Source organism: Pseudophryne corroboree, chromosome 1 (genome assembly GCF_028390025.1).
Source record: "Pseudophryne corroboree isolate aPseCor3 chromosome 1, aPseCor3.hap2, whole genome shotgun sequence".
Taxonomy (NCBI): Eukaryota; Metazoa; Chordata; class Amphibia; order Anura; family Myobatrachidae; genus Pseudophryne; species Pseudophryne corroboree.
In genome coordinates, this window is record NC_086444.1 from 138,628,622 (window position 1) to 138,646,455 (window position 17,834).

A 17,834-nucleotide genomic window follows, 5' to 3' on the forward strand; every position below is an offset into this window, starting at 1 on the left:
TACTGGGCTGTGGCCGGAGCACGGGAGAAGGTAAGGCATCGGTTCCGCTTAGTAGGGGAGTACGGACACAGATGCACTGTTTTGGGAGGAGACTACCAAACAGTCGCTGACGCGGCTGCCACCCCGGATGCACCAACGCTAGGCCTTAGGGATCAGAGGCTCCAGGAATAGTATGAGGCCGTGATCCCTAGGGCTGATCTTAGCAGTGGGGAGTCAGATGCTCTCCTGGTCGCCCCTCCCCCCAGTTCATGACCAGTTTCCTCCGAGTCTCCTGCCATGAACTGTATCCCGCTTCCGTCTCAGACGCTGTACACAAAGGGGACCCAGTAGCAGCATAGGCGGCTGTGTGACTGGTGCGTCTGTGTTCACTATAGGTTCATGGAGAGGCAGTGTACACTAGTAGCATCTGGATCCCGTATTAGACTCTGGAATAGGACAGTCTGAGAGAAAAAATGTTGGCGTGTGGAAATGCTTATCTGGGATCTACCAAGTCACAGACAGCTGATCATGAAGCTTCCGTGCACCGGTCCTGGAGGTACTGCAATGCCAGGTCAATGCGTGGAGTGGACAGAGCAAGCTCTTCTTCCATCTCTCTGTTCTAAATATTCTATTCAATATATGGGCCCCAGATAGTGGGTGTATCAGATATTAAATTGATAAGAATAGATACAGGTTGAGTATCCCTTATCCAAAATTCCAAATCCCACATTTTTGGGTCCCCTACTGAGATAATGACACATGTATTATATATTATGTGTATATATAGATATATTATATAGATATATAATATACATATATATGTGTCTTTATCTCAGTAGGGGAACCAAAATTGTGTGATTTTGAATTTTGGATAAGGGATACTCAACCTGTACTACACTTTATCTTAGCCAAATGGCTGAAAAGTGCTAATAACCAGTCCTCTCTTGGTCTTGAACCCAGGCAAATTAGATTTGTGTGTCTGTGCTAGGCTATTACAGCCTTCTTCAAAAAGAAAATGTCTACTGTCTGTCTGGCAGAATCATCCATAAACCTCACCAACCATCCCCAGATCTGGCTGGGCTGGGCCAGTGGAAACAGAGGAGGAAGGAACAGACAGGGGACCCTGTGAAGGGCCCTCCAATCTGGCTACCTCCGTCTTTACATGAGGCTGCCCGCTCATAGGTTAAATCAGCCAATATTCCCGCAAGCATAGCTGCCCACGGAGGAGTGTTGCTGGTATCCTTGGATTTCGTAGCATTCAGAGCGCTATCTTCTGTGTTGTGTTAGCCATTCTCCTGCCTGTCATTGTCAGAGAACTAAACAGACACACAGTCACTCAGAAAACACAGCAGTAGAAAGAGATTAGGCAGGCAGGATAGAGGTAGAGCTACACCACTCTCTATGTGTGCCACCCTAGCGTATTGTTAGTCTCACCCCTGCATACTTACAGCCTAGGAGGCTAGTGAACCAAGGATGTTGTAGTGGAACTACTGAGGCAGATACAGTTTCAAGATGGTGTCTGTTCTTATCCTCGCTGCTGGAGAGAGGAGACAGTGAATACATTGAACAAATCAACAACGCTGCCTCTTGTTAGGGAGCTCACCCTGCTCAGCCAGACACAGGTAGGGATGGACATCGATGATTAAAAAACATTGATGGTCTATGACCGATGTTGAATACTTTTACCATCGATGGGGGAGTACCAGATGGTTCAGTGCTACCTAATATTTTTTTTTTAATCCCTCCAAGTGTTAGGGCACTGAGTTTAGCCCCACCCCCTGACACCCATGAAGCCATGCCCCCGGGCTCTGATTGGCCCGCATTTAATTGCACCGTAATGCAAGGATGACCATTGATTGGATCCCTTCCAGATGGTTTCCATCGAGGTTATCCATCAATAGTACCATCGATGGATAACCCACCGATGGCCATTCGTAGACACAGGCAAAATCGCTATGTGACTCCGCCCTCCTTGCTCACCGCTTTCCCTGGGACCCGCCTTTATGGATTCCCCCTCTATGTGACAAGCAGCCGCCCACAGTGCTATAAAACTGTGAGCATGCGGTCATTTGAACCCAGGACCTAGGATGTGTGGTGCATTACCGCAAGGCTGTGGAGAGCCTGTCTGACTGAAAAGCCCGCGCTAACAGCGGCTACTACCACTGCGCCTATTACTAGCAGTGCTGACCGCCACTTAAATTCCTGCGGCTGCCGCTGTAGTGAGCAGCACTGACGGTGGATTTCTCAGGAGCACAGTGTGAGATGCCAAACGCGGCGGTGGGGAAGCAGCGCTAGTTAGGGAATTAGAGGTCTATTTACTAAGCATTTGATGGAGATAAAGTGCAGCCAGTCAGCTCCTAATTGTCATTTTTCAAACCCAGCCTGTGACATGGTAGTTAGGAGCTGATTGGCTGGTACTTTATCTCCATCCAACGCTTGGTAAATAGACCCCTAGGTCACCAGTCTCAAGAGCGCAGCAGGAGGGAAAGAACAGTGACACAAGCTTCTCCAACAAGCCCTGATAGTTCTTGCTGCTTCTGGCTGTGCTGTATATTAAAATAGTGCTGACTGTGGCATCACTGACTTACTTTCTACAGGAGAGAGTCTTATCGTATGGGAGCTTTAGTCCACTGGTCTTGCCGTGCCCGCTCTTGGCGCTCAGTGTGACAGGGAATGAGGGGGGAGGGGCTGCTATTCACTCACCTCTAATGAGTACCTCAGGAATGCAGCCAGCAATGGGAGCGATGGCAGGAGCTTCTTTGATAAGTTCTGACAGCCCTTCTCCTGCTACTGAGACTCGGACCTCGCTTCTCTTATAAGTGGAAAAGGGTTCCCCTGAGGCAACAATATTATGGGATCTAGTCCCAGAGATGCATAAAAGTAAAAATAAAAAGGATTAAGGCTGGAGCCCAGTCTGATGTGCCCAGCTCCCTCAGCACATTTCTCAAAAAACTAAGGACTGATGGGGATAGAGGGGGAGGAGCCTTTAAATTTCTTAATAAATTTAAAATGCCAGCTCCCTATAGCCACCGTCTATACCCCAGTGTCATCAACTACTCCAGTGTCCCCTAGTGGCTGAATGAGAAAACAGGAAAATCACTATTTCTGAACATTAGCGCCTTAGATCTAGTCTCTTTTGCGCATACATCAGTATTTACAGGATATTGGGTGTAACCACGACAAGATTGGGGACTGCTACACACTACTAATGCACCAAGGGCACTCCTCCACCATTCACGTTGCAATAGCTGACCTGATGATGTTTCCATTAAACAAGTTGGAGTGCCTCTGCTTCAGGACAAGGGATCAGTGTTTTACCTAGGTTGGCTTTAATGGCATGTAATAAGCCACAGGTTCTCAAACTCTGTCCTCAGGACCCCACACAGTGCATGTTTTGCAGGTCTCCTCACAGAATCACAAGTGAAATAATTAGCTCCACCTGTGGACCTTTTAAAATGTGTCAGTATGTAATTAATACACCTGTGGACCTGCTGGGTTACCAGCAAAACATGCACTGTGTGGGGTCCTGAGGACCGAGTTTGAGAACCTATGTAATAAGCTTTAGAGCTAAAGGGTGTATTGATGGAGCTCGGCTACTTTCAGGGGTACAGACCGATCACAAAACATAATGTTTTAGTTAGTTGAGCAACTCTAAAAGACAAAAGACCTGGAGGTGGAAAAAATAATAAACTCTTTTTTTGGACATGTTGAGATTTTGACAGATTAGGACATCCAATGGATTTAACAGAAACACTGTGGATTTCATGACAGAGGGTCTGATTCAGAGTACTGTAGTATGCAAGCCTAATTGTTTCTGTACTACCCCAATGGTGGGTTGACTGTGCATGTGCCGAATGGGTCCTGGGATGTCACCTGCAGTGCCCCCAAGCTGCAGCATGGGTGCAGGGGTGGTCTTGTATCAGGTCTCTGTTCCTCATTAAGATTGCAGTCTTTTGTCTGTCTGTGCCGTGGGCCAGCATTATTAGTTAGTTGATTATGCAAGTCTGTCACTTTAATTCTAAGTATTCTCGTGACAGTGTAGGATTCCAGGTTGTACTTTGGCAGTATGGTGGTCAGGATTTCAGGGTCCGTTTCCGCCTGGATATCTTGCTTAGATATTCCATGTTGGTGCCATCTTTGCGTTCCTCTGAGGGTTTGCTTCAGTTTTGCCTTTCTCCTGGACATTTAGGCATCTCTGCAGGGTGTGCTACATGTAAGACCTCCATCTGTTCAGCTGGTTCCCCATTTGGTCTTTGAGGTACCTCAGTTGTCTCCTTTGAGCCTCTGTAGTCTGTTGCACTACAGTAATTTACTTGAAATGTGGCATTTCTGTTGGCTGTTGATTCCGTTAGGCGAGTCTCTGAGCTGGCGGCTCTGTCAGTTTGTTCTACTGTCCTGATTTTCCACTCTGTCCATGCGGTAATCTTCACTAAACAAGCTTTCCATACCAATGTGGTTTCTTCGTTGCACTTGAACCAGGACATTGTGGTACCGGTTTTCCATTCTTCTGATCCAGACAGCTCTCTCCGCTACTTGGCTGATGTCCAGATGTTGCAGGTTTATGTACATCGGACCGCGTTGCTTCAGATGTCTGACAGTCTCTTGGTCCTTTATGATGTTTACCAGTGGGTTAGGCCTGCTTCCACTTAGTCTGTGGCTTGCTGAATCACTTCTGCTCTTAAGTAGGCCTTTAGTATGTCTCCTAGCTAAGCTGGTGCCTGTCCTATCCGCATTCTCTTCTGGCCGGGAGTACTTCTTGGGCAAGACAGCAGGGTGCTTTGGTTGTACATGGCAGGTTATTGGACCTTAATGCGCATTTCACATAATTTTATTGGTTCCACACATTTGTGGCAAGCTGGGCTGGTGCGTGACCCCCTCCCACTTGAGGCTTGCTTTAGGAAGTACCACAGTCTGCGGTGTCTCCCAGATGGGGACAGAGATCAAAAAAAAATTGTAGTCACAGTAAAGTCAGTTTCTCACAGTCCACCTAGGGGACACTGCATTCTTTCCCTGGTTGTCTGTTATGCTTGTTGCACATAGTGTTGTACTTTTGTCATACCTCCCAACATTGAAGATATGGGAAGTTACTTTTGCGCTTCTAAGCCGCGACTGAACTCTGAAAGGGGTGTGGCTTCGTAGGAGTGCCCCCCATGAAACACCCCCCCATTTTGTCACTGAGGGGACATGCCCAGCGCTCTGTGAGCTGCTGGCATGCCCCCTCTCCCTCTGTCTCCAGTGAATAGACGCTGTGCGCATGCACACAGCGTCTATTCACTGCTGCTCAACTAAGCAGAGCAGTGAGTGACAGGAGCCTCCTAACTGCCCCCCCACCCCCCACACACACACACCGCGGGACAATGTGTCCCGCGGGTGGGACAACAGGACAGTCCCCAAAAAACGGGACTGTCCCGGGAAAGTGGGGAGGTATGCTTTTGGCTTTGTTAGATATATAGATAAATAACTCACTAGTTGGGCGAGGTGAGATAACTTAAAGTTAGGGATGGAGTTTCAGCTCTCATCGATTATTTAGTTCCTACTCCTTAGCCTCCCCTCTATACCCACAGTCTGCAGTGTCCCCAATATGGACTATGAGGAATTGATTTTACGGTCAGTACAAAAAAATATATATATATTTTTATACATATTTAAGTTGATCACTACGAATGTTGGACTCTTTCACGAAAATGACAACATGCAGTAAGCAACCTCTGGAAAAAGTAAGATCTCAGGAGGAGTCAACCACTTCTTTACTGGTGTAATTAGATGAAATAAGGACAAACTGCTTATAACGTGCTGTGCTTTCACCCTTCACATTAATTAGCATTACGTATAATGTTCATGGTAAAATAAACCTTGTATATGGCTTGAAATGTTTACAAGTACTTATGTAGCTTTACCCTTATGCCAGTGGTATTTTACATGCAGCCCTCCAGCTCCTGTGGAACTACACATCCCAGCATGCCCTAATAGCAAACCTGTGGCAGGGCATGCTAGAATATGTAGTGACACAGCTGCTGGAGGGATAGATGTTGACTGCCCCTGCTTTATGCTGGCGATACACAAATCTATTATTATTTTTTTCTTCTTCTTCCTCCTCCACACTCTCACATTTCCATCCCTCTCTCCTCCATCTCTTCTTAGATGTCTCAGTCCTTTCTTAAACTCAACATATTTAAGACTAAGCTTATTTATTCACTAACATTATTGAGGGCCTGCAGACTCAGCTGCCCATTACAATTGGGAACAAAACAGAACTAAAACAAGACTGTGTAAGAACAGATGAAAGAGGGGCCCTGCTCGCAACTTACTCAAGTCTGTTGCCTGCGTTTCATCTTAGACTCTCCCCCCTTTCAGCTCCCACTGTCATTCTTCACTCAATCCCACAGCTACTCTGGAGGCTACTAAATCTTTTTCATGTCCTTATTATCGCCCGCCTGGACTACTGCAACCTTCTACTCTGGTCTTCCTTTCTTTCTCCAATGATACTGCTCGTCTCATCATTCTGATTCAGCTTCTCCCCTTTTGCTACTGCAGAGGTTCTAAAATGCGGTCCTCAGGGCACCCCAATGGTCCAGGTTTTAAGTTCATTCATGCTTAAGCACAGGTGACTGAATGAGAACCTCAGTCAATTTGATTTAACCATCTGTGCTGAGCCATATAACCTGGACTATTGGGATGCATTTGAGAACCTCTGTGCTACTGCATCCAGTTTAAGCATTTTACACAATCATGTATCTTATCCCTCACCTACATCTCTGATCTCATCTCAGTCTTCTCTACCTTTCACTTACCTCTTACTGTCACCTTGCCTCCACGCCGATTACCTACTTATACCCCTTTCACACCGCATAAATAACCCGGCATATTGCTGGGTCGACACGGGTCAGCGTGCGGTGTGAAAGGGGCATAGCCGAAATTGCGGGTCGTCTGACATGTCCACATAATGACAAGGGAACAGAAGGAAAATATGTTTTGTACTAACACTATTACAATCAATGAGGAACACTTGACACAATACATATGGGGCAAATAATAATGACAGCTGCGGCTGGGAGTGTCCTCTGCAGAAAAACAACATTGGAGCCTGTGTGGAAGTATCATGTGGGTAAGGTAAAGGTCTGGAGACAGTCACTGTATACACTACAGTAGTGAATATACTCATCCTTGTATATCTCCGGATGAATTGGGTCAGACCAGTCTCATCCTCCTGCTGTCAGTCTGTGAAATTAATGTTTCTGGGTGGAAATTGGGCAATAGCAATGCGGACACATGAAGCCAGAGTTCCAACATCCTTTCAATTGTGCACATCAAGAAAGAACGCCTGTGTGAGATGTAGCTCATGCACCCAGCTTGGGGTAAGTGCTGACAGAACAGTGCCGTCTGGACTTGTGGCCGCTTTACATGCAACTCAGAATTAGGCTCTACATCATTATTTTTACAGAATTCCCTTATAGCATAGTTGATGTGCTGCTTCCTGTATGTAGTGGTCTGCTTTTCCACAGTATATATAGCTCCACTATGGAATACTTTTAACAGGTTTAGTATGAAATACCTACAATTAAAATCCTGGTGGTCAAAATACATACATTTAAAACGTCGACAGGTCGAAAAGTCGCCACGAGTTTTTAATTGTTTTTTTTTGGGTGTGTTTATCGACAAACACCGTATAAGTGTACTGCATCCTCTCACACGGCTCGCTGCGCTTGCTATGCTTTGGGCTATTATATCCCCCCTCCAGGCCCACTGAGCTGGTTAAGTATGAACAAGTCGGTTTCAATGAAAAAAATCATGTCGACTTTTTGACCTGTTGACATTTGAAATGTCAGAATTTTGACCTGGTCAACATTTTAAATGTCGGTGTTTCGACCATTGGTCAATGGTTGTCGGGATTTTGATTGTAGGTAAATTGACCGTATCCCCTTTTAACATGTTGTATGACAAAATTAAGAATTGATTTTCCTAACTACAAAATGAGCAGATCAATGCAAGTGCTGAAAATGCTGCATGCCCTTGGCAAAACCCTCAATAATATATGGTGAATATACAAAGTAAATATCCCCATTACTGTCTCTTACCTTGCAATTACAATGACTTACTAAAGATATTGTCAAAATACTTTATTAAGGGATTACATAAATTCCTGTTCAGATAAAGTCACAGACTTGGCAACAGCCTCATCTACAACTGCATAATCCATTTATACATCTGAAACAGAATTGATGATGTTGACCATAGCAACCAATCAGATGCTGTCTATCATTTTCTAAAAGGCAATAGACAAATGATAGCATTTTATTGGTTGCTATGGGCAACATCACCAATTCTCTGTTTTAGAAGCTTTAGTAAATATACCCCATTGACTAGCTTCTACCGCCTGTTTCATATTTATTGGGGGGGGGGGGGGGGGCGGGCAAGAGCGCAACAAAGCCCCTGGCAGGGTCACTGCGCTCGCCACAGGTTCTATTCCCACTCTATGGGTGTTGTGGACACCCACGAGTGGGAATAGTCCCCGACGGTCAGCATGCCAGCCAACAGGATAGTGAGGGGTTGGGATGTATGGGATGTAGGTGCCGATATTGTGACAGCCGGTCACATAACTACAGCCCGTCATGTCCACCCCTACTTTACCTACAGTCTGACCTTGGAACTTGTTACCTGTCATAGCAAAGCAGACGTTTACAGGGAACTGAAGGGTCTAAAACTGGAAGGAAAAGTTATTGGGAATTAGAGGAATTTACCATTACCGCATCCAGTCAATATATACAGTATTTGACGAGATTTAACATTAGTATCTCTTACATTGTTTATGCCAATAAAAGCTGTTTTTATTACTGCTGAGCCTTAGCTTGATATATCAAGATGAAACAAAGAACAGGCTATTTCTAGGTGATACCACTGCAAAGTGACGCTGTTTTTCTGAAAATTGGTTCAGTAGTTTTTGCGCCAATTTTGAACAAACAGAGACAACGTTCTTACAATGTTAATATAGATTTACATGTACTTTATTGAGACTATACTTCGGTTTAATTTATATTGTGCCAAATTGGGGTCTTGTTGTATTGGGATGCGGTTAATTTACCAGTTGTCAGGATCTCGATGGTCAGGATAAGACACCGGAATCCAGACAGCCAGGGAAATGCCGGCAGTCGGAATCCCAACAGATGCCCAGTATTCCCACTCGGGTGGTGGTCGACGCCACCAGCCAACGGGGGGTGGGGCTGGATAGAATAGTGTGGCGAGTGAAGCTCGCCAACGGGCCCGAAGCGCGGCGAGTGCAGCAAGCCTACGAGGGGACTTGCTGCCGGCTGTCAGGATTTCGGCGTCAGTCTCCTGACTTCCAGCATTTCATACCGAATCCATTGTATCCTCACCTCAGTATATATATTTTTTTTTTAACATTTTTTTTTTTTTTATTTCAGTTGAAGCATAATAATAGTATCACATCAAAGTACATCTAAATATACGGTCAATGAAGGTTATAACTTATATAGCTGTTTACCACATATTGAGATCAATGCATTAGTGTAAATCAATATAAGAGTCAAGGTATGTATTAGAGTCACGATAATGGTTCTTTCCGATATGAAAGACAAACAGTTTGAGTCCGGATCCATGCCCCCACCAACACCCACGTCCACTCTCTCTCAAAGTAGAGTATTATACTCCCCTCCAAATAAAAAAAAATAAATAAATAAAAAAAAAACAAAGAAAACCTTAATCTGTATCAAATGAAATTGGGGGGTCCTGTCCATAGACTCTAGTTTCGTACCATAAAGTGTTGTTAAAGCATCTCCATATCTGTTCCTTTAATGGGCGGGACAGAGTTTCTATATAGCTTTCCCAGGTCTCAAAAAATTTTGTGGTGAACCTTTCCTTTTGTAAGGATGCCTCCAGCCAATCCATCCTAAAAATGTAAAAGATCTTCCCTAAAAAAAGTGACATTGGTGGTGCCAAGGGTTGTATCCACATCTGTAAGATGCATTTTTTGGCTGCTGCAGAAATTATCATTGCTAACTTTTTAACACCCTGTGTCATCCTAGTGCCCTCCGGCATTATACCAAATATTGCCCATTCAGGGGTAAGTGGTAAAAAGTTGACTAAGTGTTGAGTAGCATATTTCCATATCTGAACCCAGAATCTCCGGATTATGGGGCATTCCCATAGGCAGTGAAACAACTCAGCCTGTTGTGTACCGCATCTAGGACATGAAGAGTCTTCCAACAAGCCCATTAGATGTCTACGGTGTGGTGACAGATATGTTCTGTGCCAGATATTTAAGAAAAGTTCGACATAGGACGCAGCAGGTATTAATTTCGTGGATAGCTCAAGGGACTTTAACAGTTTTGTCACAGTAAGAGACGGAAAATAAACTCTCCACTGTGTCATTCCTGTCGTCATGTCATCATATTGCAGGGGGGTGTGCAATAATGAGTAATGGGTAGAGATTGCCCTGGATGAGGGGTTTCCAACTAATAACAATTTATCTAACGGATTGTCAAAGTCCTGCGGGGTTAACAACCTAGAAGTAACAGCCACATAGTGCTGAGCCTGTAGGTACGCTAAGGGAAATCTATTCAATATTGGAAAAAGTGCCACCGCCTGCGCAAATGTAAGTGGTTTCCGTAACTCTCCATTTGTAATTTGACGTATGGAGGTGATACCATGTCTCCCCCACAAATTGAAAGGATAGCTCGCGTTTCCGTCCTGAAAACGGTTATTGCGGACTAGGGGAAGAAAAAGGGACACATGGGGGTTCAAAGAGCATTTACACCGTAAGGTGTGCCAAACTCTCCGGGTGGACATCAGCAGTAGGTTCGCGCGGATCGCCGGGGGTATTTCTTCTTCATGTAAATGTAGGAAAGAGATAATATCACCACCACCTAAGAAGGCAGTCTCCAGGGTTGCGTTGGAGTACATATTTCCACCGTGTAGCCAATCTCTCAAATAACGTAAGTGGGAGGCATAACTATATTCCAATACATTAGGGAGATTCACACCTCCGTTATGTCTACGCTGCTGCAATTTCATCAAACTAATTCGTGCCCGTTTGCCGTTCCAAATGAAAGTACGCATTATTTTATTAATTTCTGCCACAGTATTTCTAGATAACAAAATGGGGAGGGATTGCAGTGGGTATAGAAGTCTAGGAAATAGAATCATTTTTACCAAGTTCACTCTGCCCAAATACGAAATTTTAAGATGTCTCCAATTTTCCGTGTCTTCCCTCATACTGCGCACAATTTGCTTCAAATTGAGACTGTACAAATTGTTCAAATTTTTGGGGATCTGCACCCCTAGATAAGTGATTGCTTTAGATGTCCAACTAACTGGGGTCTCCCGGAACCAAGCCGGACGTGCGTTGCCCGGTTTTAGATATAGGGCCGTGGATTTTTCAAAGTTGGCCTCGAACCCTGACACCTGTCCAAATTCTCTAACACGTTCCATCAGCGGTCCCAAGGCCCTCCTTGGTTCCGACAAAAATAAGAGGACGTCATCGGCAAATGCCGATATCTTTACCTCTTCCACGCCAATGTTAATGCCTTTGAATTGGGACCACTTTTGGAGCACCCGTAACATGGGATCCAATGTCAAATTGAAGAGTAAGGGTGAGAGGGGGCAGCCCTGTCTCGTCCCTCGGGTGAGCTCGATGTTATCTCCCTTGGCCCCATTAATCAACAACGAAGTGTATGGTTGGGTATAGAAAAACTTTATTAAGGATTGGAATGTCCGTCCAAAACCCCTCCTCTCTAATATGTCATATAGATAGGGCCAGGAGACCATATCAAATGCTTTAGTCGCATCTAGGCTCAAAAGCATATTCGGGGTATCAGTCTGCAGACTCGCTGCCATAACCGCAGCTATGGCAGTGCGAATCCCCTTCACTGAATGTCTGCCCTTGGTGAAGCCCAGTTGATGGTCTGTAAGCATTGACGCTAAGAAGGACTGGAGTCTGTCTGCCATTATCTTAGCCAAAAGTTTGAAGTCAACATTTAAGAGTGTAATGGGTCGGTAAGAGGATGGTAGGGAATGATCTTTGGCCCTCATTCCGAGTTGTTCGCTCGGTAAATTTCATCGCATCGCAGCGATTTTCCGCTTAGTGCGCATGCGCAATGTCCGCACTGCGACTGCGCCAAGTAAATTTGCTATGAAGATAGGATTTTTACTCACGGCTTTTTCTTCGCTCCGGCGATCGTAGTGTGATTGACAGGAAATGGGTGTTACTGGGCGGAAACACGGCGTTTTATGGGCGTGTGGATAAAAACGCTACCGTTTCCGGAAAAAACGCGGGAGTGGCTGTAGAAACGGAGGAGTGTCTGGGCGAACGCTGGGTGTGTTTGTGACGTCAAACCAGGAACGACAAGCACTGAACTGATCGCAGATGCCGAGCAAGTCTGAAGCTACTCTGAAACTGCTACGAGGTGTGTAATCGCAATATTGCGAATACATCGTTCGCAATTTTAAGAAGCTAAGATTCACTCCCAGTAGGCGGCGGCTTAGCGTGTGCAATACTGCTAAAATCGCCTTGCGAGCGAACAACTCGGAATGAGGGCCCTTGTTAGGTTTTGGTATGAGGGTTGTGAAAGCCTGATTGAAAGTGGGGTATAGAGGAGACTCCGATTGAATGTGTCTGTATAAAGCGTGTAATGCTGGAATAGCATCGTGGTGTAGGAGTTTATAGTATTCCACGGAATAGCCATCCGGTCCTGGCGCTTTGTTTAAATGCATAGAAGAGATGGCCTTAGCGATCTCCTCTTCCGTGATTGCCCTCTCTAAGTCTTCCCGCTGCAAGGGTGTTATACAAGGGAGATTTGCCTCGTCTAGCAGTTTAGCCGATAGAGCCATATCATGTGAGGTCGGTGTGTAAAGTTGGCGGAAATAGTCCTGGAATGTCCGCATGATGTCCGCCGTGGAAGTATGTAGGGCATCAGTGTGATTGTCACGAACCATGGGAATGTGGCCCCGTCGCTTAAAGCTTTTGGTCATGTTTGCCAGCAATGTCCCTGTTTTATTTCCCCAGCGAAAATATTTTTGTTTAGTGTAGTCCAGTTTCTGCTGAGCTTGTGCAACTAGGAAACTATCATATAGGCGGCGGGCTTCAATGTAGGTGTTGTGAGTGAGGGAGTTAGGGTTAGAGATATATTCTGTCAAGTGTGTCTGCATCGTGTGTAACAAGTCTTCATGTTGTGCCCTGTTCACCCGGTTTCTATTCGCTATATATGATATAATGTGCCCCCTCATCACAACTTTGGACGTTTCCCAAAACAAGACAGGGTTGTCCCAGTGCTCCAGATTATCGTCCGAGAACTCCGCCCATTTCAACTTGAGAAACTTTTTGAACTGTTCTGAGTGATAAAGGTATGAGGGGAATCGCCAGAAGGGTGGGCGCGAGCCCATAGAGTGGGTACTAAGTGTAACAGACACCGGTGCATGATCAGAGACAGCAATGTCCCCTACCTGGGCATCCTTAGTATCCGAGAGTAAAGGCGTGGATAATAATATGTGGTCAATACGGGAGAAGGACCCGTGGACCGCCGAATGGAACGTGTATGACCTATCAGTAGGGTTAAATAACCGCCATGGATCAACTAGAGAATGATCCGCTAGTAGTCGAGAAATCTGACACCATTGGGGGGCCGTTCGGTTTATCGGGATAGGGTATTTGTCAACCGAAGGGTCCGAGACTGAATTGAAATCGCCGCCTATTATGAGCTTGTGATTGCTTCTACTATGGAGAAGTTGCGAGATACGTTGGTAAAAAGCCGGCTGTTCAGTATTGGGAGCATACAGGTTGAGCAGAGTGAACTTAGCATCGTATATCTGAGCGTCCAGAAGAATATAACGACCCTCCGGGTCTAGGTCTGTATTCAGAATAGTGTAGGGGAGGTGTCGGGCAAAAATTATCGCTACTCCGGGTGATTTGGTGCGGTAAGGTGCAGAAAAACAATCACCTATCCACCCATCTCGCAGCGTAGAGTCTTCCCCCCTCTTCCAATGTGTCTCTTGAACATAGATAATATCAGGCTTAAGTTTTTTAAGGGCTGTGGTCACTTTTTTGCGTTTTATTGGGGTGTTTAGACCCCCCACATTCCATGAGGTGATTTTGATGGAACAGGGCAGCCGTTGGAGCGAGTCGTGTGATCTGGGACATGAGGTCGTCATCCTACACCTGTCAGTGGGTGTATGCAAGTGCGGGTATATCTAACTATTGCGGGGTCAACCCTGTCCCAGCAAGCAGGGCAATCCCCGATGGTGCAGTACAGGCACGGATCCGGACCCGTTACATAAAGGAGACCCATATACAATGTATGTAACCATATAAAAGTCAGCTTCAAATGAAAAATTTCTAACTTTTTCCTTTCCAAACAAACGTGGCGCCAGTCCCTGAAGTTCATTTCAGGGAGCGGCAAGCATAAATGCGAACAGAACCAAACATAGAATATAAACATAACAGTTTACAAAAATAGTATACTAATGTATCAATTAACACAAATTCAGGAGAGCGTATCGTCTCATTTTCGAGAAATCTATAAAGGCTTATTCATGTGATCGGGCATGTGAACCCCCCGATTGACGAGTCGGTTGTAAGTGGGCCCGGGCTTCAGTCGGACTGTCAAAAATAAATGTCTGCCCATTTTCGGTGATTTTTAGTTTAGCCGGGTACAACAATGCAAAGCGCCTGTTGTGATCAACGAGGAATTTACAAAGCGGGGAGAATTCCTTGCGTTTCTTGGCTACTGCGACGGAGAAGTCCTGGAAAATGAGAATACGATGATCCTCAACAACCAGGTCACGGTTCCGTTTAAAAGCAGTCAAAATCCTCTCCTTGTCACGGTAGTCCAGAAATTTCGCAATTACTGGGCGGGGCCTCCTATCAGGACCATCACGCTCCGGGCCCAGCCTATGAGCCCGCTCAATACGTGGGACACCAATGTCACTATGGAGTTTGAGCGCCTCGACCAGTTGTACACCTATAAAATCCACCAGGGTCGATCCCCTAACCTGTTCGGGGATACCCACAAAGCGGAGATTACTTCGCCTGTGACGATTTTCTAAGTCGTCTACCTTGTCGACTAGCGTTTGATAGGAGGCCATAGTGGAGGCGCTAGACGATTGTATGGTATGTAGATCATCCTCAACATCACTAACCCTTTGTTCCAGTGTACCCAGCCTATTAGAATGGTCAGACAAGGAGGTCAAAGCTGAATCTAAAGATGTTTGCAATTTGTCTAACCGTTTGTCAATTTTAGGCATTAATTGGTCAAATTTAACCTCAAATCTGGGGAGGAAATTTTGAAGTTTCTCATCAATCATAGGCATGAGTAGTTCAAATTTCTCCTCAATTTTTGGCATTAACACCTCCAGTAGTGCCGATGCCACATCTGGAGATGGAGCTTGATGTCCTCCTCTCTCCCCGGCAGTATGTGTGGGGGAGGAGTCACCCTGCGGCGAAGGTGGGGACGGGCCAGATCTTGCTGGTGTTTTTTTGGGATTAACCATGGTGCGAGTGGTTCTGGTCGAGAGTGAGGACAAGGGTCTGTTAAGGAACTTTTCCATACACCAGGTTGATGGACCAATACTCTAAATTCAGAGTATCAGGGGATGAAGCAATTCCAACCCGAAATTGATATAACAAATAGAAAAAAGACCGCTCTCCCGAGAGTCAAGGGGATTACATCCTAAGAGTTAAACAACAATTGCTAAGATATAAATTATCCTAAGCACAAGTAAACATTAAGAATGCAGGGGCAGTTATCAATTATTCTGAACAATAGGTATAGAGATATTCCACCCTATTCCCGTATGGGTGAGCTATTATATATTGTAACACAATAAAATAGAATAGTGGAAGTATCCCCAACCTGTGAAAAGATATACTCGTCTCTCTGATTGGAGTATCTCCCCCCCCCCCAAAAAAAAATAATAAATAAATAATAAAAAAAATAAGAATTTACTTACCGATAATTCTATTTCTCGTAGTCCGTAGTGGATGCTGGGGACTCCGTCAGGACCATGGGGAATAGCGGGCTCCGCAGGAGACAGGGCACATCTAAAAAGCTTTTTAGGTCACATGGTGTGTACTGGCTCCTCCCCCCATGACCCTCCTCCAAGCCTCAGTTAGGTACTGTGCCCGGACGAGCGTACACAATAAGGAAGGATCTTGAATCCCGGGTAAGACTCATACCAGCCACACCAATCACACCGTACAACTTGTGATCTGAACCCAGTTAACAGTATGATAACAAAACGAAGTAGCCTCCGAAAAGATGGCTCACAACAATAGTAATAACCCGATTTTTGTAACAATAACTATGTACAAGCATTGCAGACAATCCGCACTTGGGATGGGCGCCCAGCATCCACTACGGACTACGAGAAATAGAATTATCGGTAAGTAAATTCTTATTTTCTCTAACGTCCTAGTGGATGCTGGGGACTCCGTCAGGACCATGGGGATTATACCAAAGCTCCCAAACGGGCGGGAGAGTGCGGATGACTCTGCAGCACCGAATGAGAGAACTCCAGGTCCTCCTTAGCCAGAGTATCAAAATTTGTAAAATTTTACAAACGTGTTCTCCCCTGACCACGTAGCTGCTCGGCAAAGTTGTAATGCCGAGACTCCTCGGGCAGCCGCCCAGGATGAGCCCACCTTCCTTGTGGAATGGGCATCTACATATTTCGTCTGTGGCAGGCCTGCCACAGAATGTGCAAGCTGAATTGTACTACAAATCCAGCGTGCAATAGCCTGCTTAGAAGCATGAGCACCCAGCTTGTTGGGTGTATACAGTATAAACAGCAAGTCAGACTTTCTGACTCCAGCCGTCCTAACTATATATATATATATATATATATATATATATATATATATATATATATATATATATATATATATATATATTTTTAGGGCCCTGACCACGTCTAGTAACTTGGAGTCCTCCAAGTCCCTAGTAGCCGCAGGCACCACAAGAGGTTGTTTCAGGTGAAAACGCTGACACCCCTTTATGAAGAAACTGGAGACGAGTCCCAGTTCTGTCCTGTTCAAATGGAAAATTTTAATATGGGCTTTTGTAAGACAAAGCCGCCCATTCTGACAATCGCCTGGCCGAGGCCAGGGCTAACAACATGGTCACTTCCCATGTGAGATATTTGTCAACAGCATGGTCACTTTCCATGTGAGATATTTCAAATCCACAGATTTGAGCGGTTCAAACCAATATGATTTTAAGAAATCCCAACACTATGTTGAGATCTCACAGTGCCCCTAGGGGCACAAAAAAGCTGTATATGCAATACATCCTTTACAATCTGGACTTCAGGAACTGAAGTCAATTCTTTCTGGAAGAAAATCTACAGGGCCGAAATTTAAATGTTAATGAACCCCAGTTTGAGGTCCAAAACACTCCTGTTTTCAGGAAGTGTAGAAATCGACCTAGTTGAATTTCCGTCGTGGAGCCTTCCTGGCCTCAACCACGCAACATATTTTTACCACATGTGGTGATGACGTTGTGCGGTCACCTCCTTCCTGGCTTTGACCAGGGTAGGTATGACCTCTTATGGAATGCCTTTTCCCTTCAGGAACCGGCATTCAACCGCCATGCCGTCAAACGCAGCCGCGGTAAGTCTTGGAATAGACATGGTACTTGCTGAATCAAGTCCCTCTCAGCTCCCCAGGCCCTTAGTCCTCTGTGAGCATTTCTTGAAGTTCCGGGTACCAAGTCCCTCTTGGCCAATCCGGAGCCACTAGTATAGTTCATACTCCTCTATGTCTTATAATTCTCAATACCCTGGTTATGAGAAACAGGAGGGAACACATACACAGACTGGTACACCCACGGTGTTACCAGAACATCCACAGC

The 17,834-nt window shown here is 45.3% G+C and overlaps 1 non-coding gene across 1 annotated transcript; it reads right to left on the bottom strand.

Annotated features, from left to right (window-relative positions):
- Positions 1 to 513: 513 nt before the first annotated feature.
- On the bottom strand, positions 514 to 695 carry LOC134960688 (U2 spliceosomal RNA). The gene has a single exon (XR_010187801.1). It is a non-coding gene; the product is annotated as a U2 spliceosomal RNA (small nuclear RNA).
- Between the last annotated feature and the right edge of the window lie 17,139 nt (positions 696 to 17,834).